At 36.0% G+C, this 10,350-nt stretch overlaps 1 protein-coding gene across 1 annotated transcript in view; it reads right to left on the bottom strand.

Moving 5' to 3' along the window:
• Nucleotides 1-10,350, bottom strand: part of SLCO3A1 (solute carrier organic anion transporter family member 3A1) — a 212,853-nt gene that overhangs the window by 39,273 nt on the left and 163,230 nt on the right. The gene's annotated exons all lie outside the window — the stretch shown is intronic.

The raw sequence follows: 10,350 nt of genomic DNA on the forward strand, positions 1-10,350 counted from the left end.
GGTTAAAATATATAGAGCATGCTTAACACAGATCTTAAACAATTTCATGTATCTCAGGACCAAGTATCCCTTTAAAAACAAAATGCCCATTAAATAGTTTTGTCAATTGGAACTATCTTAATGGCTAAGATAAGCTGTGGACGGATGGTGGCGCAGTAGATTTGGACTACTAGTAAAACCGTACTTTGTGAAAATGAAGTAGACAGGTACAATTCCAAAACTCAATGCTAGTAAGATCGTATTTTTAAATTCTGAACAGTTAGTTGAACATCCTGGTCTAAAATAAGTCATCAGACATAGAAAAGTGTTGGATCATAATTATGTTTTATGGTATTTATTAATAATATTAATATTAATAATAATATTAATATTAATAATAATAATGTCCCCTCAGTTTATGTAACGGATGTTAACCCATCAGCTGCTATACTAGTCCCCAGTTCAATAATATTCTGAAATGTGCTAAAATTAATAATGTACATGATAATTACTCGTTTTCAGTAAAAAGGAACCAGTTCCCCTGTTGTCATCCACTTAGTCCTATGTGGACATTACCCTGCGTACCCTGTAACCTAAGGACAATGGCTGCCATCTGATCCTGTCCTGGTCCTGCTCTCTGAGGCCTGATAGCCCAAATATATACTTCTTGAAGTTCTCTGAACTGGTTTTGTTTTTCTGTCTGTTAATTTATTTTTTATTGTCTGATCCTTTGCGTGCCACCTGAACTGACCCCTGTCAGACCATTGACCTCATACTCTCTTAGCACTCAGATATCTCACCTAGCTGACTGATTCCTATGTAAGACTCTTGGCCCCTTCCTCTGATCTCTCTCCTCAGGGGCCCGGTCCTGCCTTTGTAAGTCACATGTGCTTCACCAGTCCTTGTCCCTGCAGATGCTAGGCCTTAAGTAACAACTATGTGCTGGAACAAAGCAGCTAATTTCTGAGACTTAGCAGGGGCTTGTCTCTAGGTGATTAGTATTGCATTAAATTGAGGCATTGACATTTAGGTAAGTATTTACATTATATGCTTAGGTTCCTTAGTTTAAATTTGTATGTATACCTTTCATACAGAAGCTTTCAGGTGAAAAAAATAAGCTCCAAGAACCCCAATGAGGTGGTTCTGGCTAATAAGCCTACATCGGTCATTATTCCCTTAAAGCAGCTTCATATCCCCAAATCATATGACACATTGGGTACATAAATAGCAGAGTAGTTGTGGAAATATGATGGTTAAATGGGGTTCAAGTTGGGTTACCAATGCCAAGACTGCTAGCCCGGTCCTTTAAATGCTGGACATTACATTGCAGATCAACGCCTCCAACCAATGTAGTTCCTGTGATCTCTGTTCACATGTCAATGGCAAATCCAACTTCAAAACTGAAAACACTTTATCCTACAAGCTTAATAGAAAATGTTGGATTATACAGACCCACATCATTGTGCAGCATGTATTTGTTGTGAGATTAACCCTTTTATTCAATAGAAGTGTGTAATTGAGCACATAAATTTAAAAGTGATTACTATGAAATAGGAAATGTGGTAAATGGATCCAATATCAAATTTTCTACATCAGTAAACATCTTAATTATTTTAATGATAACACAGCTTGATCTGAAAGTCATCATAATGCATGCTCGCACTTCTTTGTCTTAATAAGTAGTGACTAATTTTGCACAGAATTAAAAGTGATACTCTATCTGCTTACCATTTAAATTAGTAAAGGGCTGGAAAGGTTTTTTTGGTGTATTCATGCTGGACGATTAAAATAGGGATTTATGAATGGAGTTACTAAATGTAAAATTCATATTAAAGAAAATTCTGTCACTCTGAATGATGAACAAACTCAGGTTTTTAGAGAAAAACAAGGCCTTTAATTAACTTACAACAAGCTTGGCAAAGTGAACCCTTGCAACCAATCAGCACTCATTTTTTAGTGTTTTGACTTATGAAAACCAAACCATGGTAAAATTTCAATGATTGAGGTGTCTTGCTTGACACCTTAACAATCGGTGCTATCCTCATGACTTTTATTAGGCATTCAACCTAAAGGACCACTAAGGGCTTTTAAGATTTTTTTAAAGCAGTTTACTAGCCAGTTTACTACTAAGAAAACACCAAGGAACTGTCAAACCCTGTCGCTTTCATGAAATCAAATAAAAGAGGCTAAAAAGTCTTTTTTTGCAGGAGTTTTTCAGTCAGTGCATACAGTAAGTTTGGGGATCTGCTTAACCGCCTGTGAAGACTTGAAATGAATGACTGCCAAGCGGTTTGTATGCATTTAATGGAAATTCTTTAAGTGTTTTTGATAAAGAAGTACAAATTATGCTAGAAATTGAGCCTATTGTTGTTTTCAAGCCCAGCTATTGCCTAGAAAAATGCATTCAGCTGCCAGTAATCAGTAACAGCACATCAACCCAACAAGTCCTAAACATTCGTTTTCACAATCATTTGTGACATAATGAAATATTTAGACTTAAGTATTTGATAAATCATTTATATTTTTTCAAAAATTTATAACTGGCAAATACAATATATTTATATATATATATATATATATATATATATATATATATGTTTTAAAATTTTATGTGATTACTTTTCTTTCCCTTGGTGCCATCCTAATAATAACGATATTAATAACAATTATTTCTCATACTTTTTCTCTTTTAATCTGGTAAACATATAAATATACTCTATAAGTTAACTGCCACCACACCAAATTCCCATGCAAGAATTTTATAAAAATTACATAACCTCATATGGACTTTGAAGTCCAATTTTGAAGATATAGCTGTCCTATTTCTCAAGGTAAGATGCAGAAGATTTGATAGCTTACATTTAGAAAAGAAAGTAAAATTCTTGCACTTGAATTTGGAATGCACACAATTACTTTATACGGTGCACAGTGCTATCATTTGCCAAGCACCCTAAATATTTATTGACAGTCGTAAGGAATTTGGGAGCAACGTAGTTTTAGACATTTTTAAATACACAAATAGAAGTGTTATATCAGTTTAAAAAATATCTCTGATCCCAGAAATCTAGTGAATGTGTAAGTTCATGTGCACAGTGAATCTACCAGCCCTGCCTAGTTCACCTTGGTGAGCTACAGAACTCATACCCAATGTTAAGCACAATGGGATAGGAGGAGGTAACCTACAAGTGGCATGCAGCCTATTTGACCACATTGCTGTTCAATAGTAACACTTTATAATCAATGTTTTTTTTTTAAATATACACCAAGACATGTCACTACTTTAAATTTTAGAACATTTTTTACAGCATGTGCACACGTGGAAAAAGGGTCCGAACTCCTTAAAACTCCCACGGGCCTATAAGATAATACCCCAGTTTTTGTTAAAATGCAGTAAAGACAAATATGCAACGCCTACAACATTTTAAAGAACTGCCCCTATTGGTGCTTCTATCATAGTTTTAACAGATCTGTCAGTTTTAGTACAAGGAATTGGAGTAGACATTGTTCATTGGATCTAACATCTGGTACCTAATGGGACAAGTCCAGCTGTTTAAGAATTAAGGTTAGGAGCTAAGCTATGGTTATAGCAAATGTCAGAAGATAAAGCATTAATTAGGCTCAAGGTAAAGTTTTATTTTTCAGGGTGGACAGAGTGGAGAAGGAGTAAAACCCCAGATGGGGTTGAGAAAGTCTGAAGACAATGCACCACCAAGCATTGTGATGAACTCCATTGCTAAAAAATTGTACATGCATTTATACTTTGGAAAGTCTATTCAAATGCTTTATGTAACACAGGGTAACGGATCATAAAGATGAAATTGGGCCAATAATGATAGGTCTTCATGCCTAATTTTGCAATAGACAACAAAATGTATGTTGCACATCAAATAGTTACAGATTTGTGTGAGTATACAACAGCACAAAATTAGGAAAATAGACAAGGCAGAAGGCAGTTACCCCAAATCAAAATTGTACCCTGCGTTTTTTATGATACCAGGCAAATTTGGTATTCAATGGTTTATTTTTCCATGTTCATTTATAATTTAGTTTATTTTACAGCATGAGTAGACAGGAGTATGTGATAGGTAATATTTTTATTTCCATGACTGCCATGTAGATTACCTACAACTATGCATCATCCCATGCTGAGATTATGCAAGAAAATTGCAGACATGTAAAATTATAACAGCTCTCAGCCTAACATCCCGTCTCAGCCTATGGTGTGACCAATATAAACTTCTAGAGCTGCTTTATAGAATTGTATTTCTTTTTCAATCCTTTGGGGTTCTTATAATGAAGACACAAACATATTTTTGCGGTCACGTAGATACAAGGAAATAAAAGACATTAAGGACATGGCTGGCCAGTCCCTCATTAGTCCCAGTGATAACCTGCTGGTACTCTATGTCATTAGGTGATCTCCTGCTGGCCGCCCTTCGCAATACGCTGGCAAAGTTGCATGATGCGAAAGTACCCATGAATATTAAAGAAGAAATTAGCTAGAGGACACAAAAAGACATTTTAGAAGGTTACAGAGATGAAGTTCACCCTTGTTATGTGAGCGAGCCAAGATAATAAGATTTCACTCTTGATCAGATAATGAAAAATAATGCTTATTTTGTGATAAACTGTTAATGATATATTCCTACGGGGTCAGATCTATTGCCTGATGTGCATTTTATCACAATGAACAGCAATTTGGTGGCAGAAAAGAAGCCGTCTTCTCTAAATGTAACCTCCACAGCTTGGTCTGCTGGGTGAACGGATGGAAGAGGTGGGAAGAGGTTAGCTGGGTGGAAGAGATGGTTGGTTTTGGAGGGGCCATTACGCCATTGCCATTTGCATCCTATTTCTGTTGCAGAGTTTACCAATTTACTTTATGTGAGTATTGGGAAAAAAAAAAATGGTCCTGCAAGCTGGCTGACTGAGCAGGATGATGTGAAGATATATACTGTAAAGTGTTCTTTGCTCAACAAATGGTTATTCAAAGAGGATCAACAAAGGAATGCAGATCTCCACATAGACCCTGATATGTTTTATACAAAGTGCTTACTTTTTATATTAGGTAAACTGGACAAGGTCTTTGCTTTGCTATGGGGAATGTTCTGCTGGCATTATTTCTGCAGTGGAATTTGTTGTGCAGAATTATCTGATCCTAAAATAATCTATGTTCACTATCCATTGTATTACGGTGACTTCCCAACTGCTGTTTCATAAAAACGAGCTATCTCTAAACAATTCTACTTTGTTATTATGAGATGAACAGAAAATCAAAGAAACTCCAATTTCTCTGATCACTTATGAGACAGTCTTTAGAATTTATGCTATATACACAGAGCACAACAATACCCTTCCATGGATAGTCGCATTTAATTCTCGCTTACTCAATACACCAATAAAATACAGCATAGGACAGTAATCAATATCCTTCATCAGCTACATAACAAAGCATCATGTTTTTTTTTTAGATTTACATTTGTTTTCAAATCCTGCATTCAAAATGTATGGAAATACACACAAAAATGACATTTTAAACATATCTATACAGGCAAACCTTAGTCCTCCTTTCAGTGTATACAGATAAACTGGATCTACAAGGAAAATTTGTCTTTTCATTTATGCATTTAACAAAAAAAAAATCAATAGATACAAAGAGCTGATTAACTAAAGGAATTTAGGTGTTCACTTGCCAAGGTGAATCGAGGGATACAAGGGATACGTCATTAAGCTTAGTAAATGTGATGAAAATTCACTCTTGCAAAAAATAACAAATTATGTACACGGAAATCTAAAAAAACAGGATCCCTTCTTTACACATGATTGGATGCATGAGGTCAGCAGAGCCCCATCTCTTTTACTAATTTAAGCAAAATATCCCTTGCAAGGGAATAGTTCACTTTGTTATATGAACATCATACATTTCTTTAGTAAATGAACCCCAATGTGTACTGTGAAAATAGTAAATGACCCATAGGAGGTATTGCTACCACCTTATGCATTTTGCATAATTTGTCTGACATTTCAAGTGCCTAATGCAGAACAAATAATTTATCCTGCAGGTATAACATGTTTGTGCCTGTTTCAGATTCACTTTAACATTTCAATTGGACTCAAATCACGGCTTTAGCTAGGTCAGTAACTTGATTTCTTACCATACTATTTGCATGTACCTAAATGGACATTAGAGCAACCTTTCCCTCAAATCACATCCTTCAATATTGAATAAAATTCATTTATTTAAACAATTAAAAATAAGACATATCTAATATCTTTTGCTAATAAAAAAAAACAAAATATATCTTCTAAAATATAACATGTTTCGCAGACTCTGCTTCATCAGGAGTTTTGAGATTGGCTTCACTGATACATCTCCTCTAGAAAAAAACATTCAAAAATATCAACTGCCCTAATTTATGGTTTTGGTCCTACTAAAGACAGATGGGTAGTGCTGGTATCCGCAGGTAGCCCTGAACTTTTCTCTATTTATATTGTAAAAGATCTGCCAAGATGAATTCCTTTAGTATCTTCAAATCACAAATTAAACATACATCCTCCAGGTCTGATTATTCTCTATATGCAAAGATGCTTCTATATTGTGTCAAATATATCTTGCCCAGGGCCACCAGTGGAGAGCACCACTACTATTACAGATCTATTTATGCTTTAAAGTATAAAGTAAGAAGGGATGAGATTTTTAAACTGGATCTCGCTCAAGCGTCATCAGGATTTTCCTTTCCTTAGCCAATCAGGGAGCACTAGAGGTTTTGAATGGGGAGACCTGTCCCCATTTAACCTTTAGTGCTGGGGATCGCTCCTGTAATGATTTGCTGTAACTTCTGATAGGTCCGCGTAATTGGTTCACCCAAATTTCGTGGACCCATTGGAAGTTCAAGGAAATTTTCATAAAAATGCCAGGAACATTGTCGCTCATTCCTAATAAGAAGTATGATATAATGCAAAATTCACAGTTGACTTAATGATCACAAACTGTCCAGACCCTAAAGCAACAGATCAATTTCAAACCATACCATTACCATCATCATATTTCACAGTTGTTATGGGGTTCTCTCCTTAAAATGATGTGTGAAATGATTTATCTACTTTTACCGTATCTTTGATTTATCAGTCCACATCACATGGAAACGACAACTTCTACTCTCACTCCCATCAACCTATGACAATTTGCAATTTTGTAGTTGCTGACCCTTCAACATGAAATGCCTCCATATTGGTCCCATTGCTCCCACGTGTAGTTCTTTGCCGTTTGCCTCTGTATTAATACCGTCTTTCAATATACATGCAAGTATATGTAAGTAATGTGATGTGTAATGTATATGTATGTATAAATATATATATATATATATATATATATATATATATATTTCATAACTTTTCATATAATGTGAGGAAGTCAGCCTTTCGAAAATCAGGCATTGCAAAAAAGCAACACAAATTATGCATTTATAGAGAAATTTTGTCCCAAATATTGCCTTTTTGATGTATTATTTCTGTGTTGGTATTTGTATGACTGGACTTTGGCACATAACCCTTTGTTCATTGGAACTTCAAAGTTTAAATCCCAGTGGGAGTTAAACATACACTTCTTCACAGCATATAAAGAGTAGAGAGATGCCGAGAGAAGTGTACTATGCGGACAATAATCCCTCAATCTCACACAGTAGCTGACTTCAACACAATAAGAAATGAGAATATAAATAAAACATCAAGGATGCTAGAATATTCAGCCAAAATGTTTGTCTTCCAGCAGCCAGTTGTGATTTGCTGCCAAATATGAGGCCGTATTGAACAGATTGTTTGCTGTAGTACAACCAGTAATTGCATGAAGAAAAAAAAAGACTTCATGTCTTTCTTCACAAATTCTTACAAAAAGCAATGTTTATTGTAGGCTTAATATGTACTAATGCTTAAAAGTAATACCTTTTTTTTTTTTTAAAGTTAACTAAAAAAAAGTAGAATGGCACCAGTTTCTGCCAAGGATATGTGTGCAAAAAAAACATGTTTGATGTACAGGATAAATCAGTGTTTCTCAAACTTTTTATCATGGGGAAACCCTTGAAATAAATTTTTGGTATTCAGAGAACCCCTTCTACAACTATTATATCCACAGCTCACAGTATTTTAGTGTGGTGGCCAGTGGGAAGAATGCCTCTTACATAGCTGGCTATTGAGAACAATGTCACCCTTACATATAGCTAAAAAGATCATTGGTATCAGTTAAACTGACCCCTAAAAGGCATAACTTGATCAATGCTTTAAAAACGTCTAGCAACCTCTGGAGGAACCTAGGTTGAGAAACACTGGGATAAATGAATAGATAGATTGATAGAAAGATATATATTTAAAAAATCAGTAAGTGCAATCAGTAAGTAAGTGCACCCCATATAATTTGTAGACTTGTATAGGCAAACATTAGGTCTTCATTCACAATGCCTACAAATAAAGGTGATATACTTTAACCACTTCCGTAGAGTGTTGTTAGAAATATTGGGGGACACTTCTAGCCAAAACATGCTGTTAATTTTGAATACCAGTGGCTATGGAAGGTGAAAGAATCTGGATTTGAACACTTCCGGAACACAGATGTGTAGCCAGCCACAAGGAGTCATGCTAGATCACTTGATCCTGCTGCAGATCTAAACCTACCATAAAGAATCTGCTGCTGTGGAAGTGGATTTTCTAATGACATTCAATTTGCTTCAACAGGGGTAGAAAATTCTTCCCGATCCTGTGAGGAAATTGGATGTTCCCAGGATCAATAATGTCTGTTGTCTTTACTTTAAAACATTATTACCCAGTTACATTTTGTTCTTCTATTTTTCCAGTACCCAGCACCCAGTGTTTCCTAAAGCAATCTATAGAATGTGCAAAAACTACTTTCTGAGGGAGCCTATTCCATATTTTCACAGACCTTACTGTAAAGAATCCCTTCCTTATGCATAGATTAAACCTATTTTCCTCCAGATGCAAACAGCACCCCATTTTACAGTAAATATATAAATGAGTTCTCTATCTAGACCATTTATACAGGGTGATCATATCCCTAATAGATTCAGTTCAACTAATCTGTCCTAACAATCCTCATTACTGTTTACATTGATTCTTTCATTCTAAAGGGTCTCATTTGGAACTGATTCCTAATGGAACTGATTGTGGTGGGAAATATAGCTGTCACAGGTGCAAACTTTAGGTTGGAAAACTAAATATGAGGGAAAATATGGTTCTAGGCATGCTTAGAATGCAGGTAATCTAAAAAAGATCTAAATCACATCAGGACAAGGGGAAGGGGAAACAATGAGATTTGTCACATTGGTACAGGCCAAAAACCCCAAAAGCAACAAATTACCTTCTTCAAATTAGTTCCCTTCTGCCAATTCTAAATCTTTTATTTGTGTCTTTATTTTACTGAGGTTGAACGACATAAATCACCTATATAATATTTTATTCCCGGAGATCATTGCATATGAACTTTAAATGAACAATGCCAGACAACTTTAGATTTTCATTTGAGGTCTGATCATTAAAATAAGGGATCAAGTGCCAAGGTCTTTAATGGTTTCACAAGTGAGATTGTATTGCTGCAAAGTTTATGGGGATTCCTGACAGTGGATGGCTTTATAGGAGGACAAATGCTGGTGCTATGAAGCAGACAGTATTTAAAGGGGTAGGTTGTCATGGGCTTCCTCCTTAGGGGGCATAGGCACTGCTAAACATCATAGTTTTAAAGGATTACCCATCAACTCACAAATTCACAGACAAAGTTATTTCCAAGTGTTTGTAATACCTGAGATTCTTTACACAGGATTGCATAATAAATAATATATATATATATATATATTGTGACACCATGGCAGGATTGGAGGTGGAAGGGAGAAGTAATTTGCCCAAGATTCCTCCCCTATGTGAAGTAGCAGGTGGAAGACTCTCATCTGTGAGATAATTAATGAAGAAGCACTCAGGGTGGGGATATAACATAGAGCCAGGAGCTCAGTCAGTAGCTCTGTAGACACAGATAGGGGTTCTGTGTGAGGAGCTCTACTGGAGACACAGACAGGGGTTCTGTGTGAGGGAGCTCTGTTTGGAAACGCAGACGGTCTGTGTGAGTGAGCTCAAAAGTGAGTAGAAGGTTGCTGAAAGCTTGGTTTTGAGAAGCCCTCCAGCTGATAGACAGGGACGTCTTGATGTATAGTAAGTGCCAGACAGGCAAGGTTTTCTTTTGTTGTTTTTGTTATTTTATCTGCAACCTTCAATAAACCTGGCTGCAAGCCAGCTTAAGGCTGATACCTTGGTATGTGATCTGAGTTGGATGAACCAGACAAGTGTCCTTTGACCCCAGCAAAGGCGATCCTGAGC

The sequence above is a fragment of the Pyxicephalus adspersus genome, chromosome 2 (genome assembly GCF_032062135.1).
Source record: "Pyxicephalus adspersus chromosome 2, UCB_Pads_2.0, whole genome shotgun sequence".
NCBI lineage: Eukaryota > Metazoa > Chordata > Amphibia > Anura > Pyxicephalidae > Pyxicephalus > Pyxicephalus adspersus.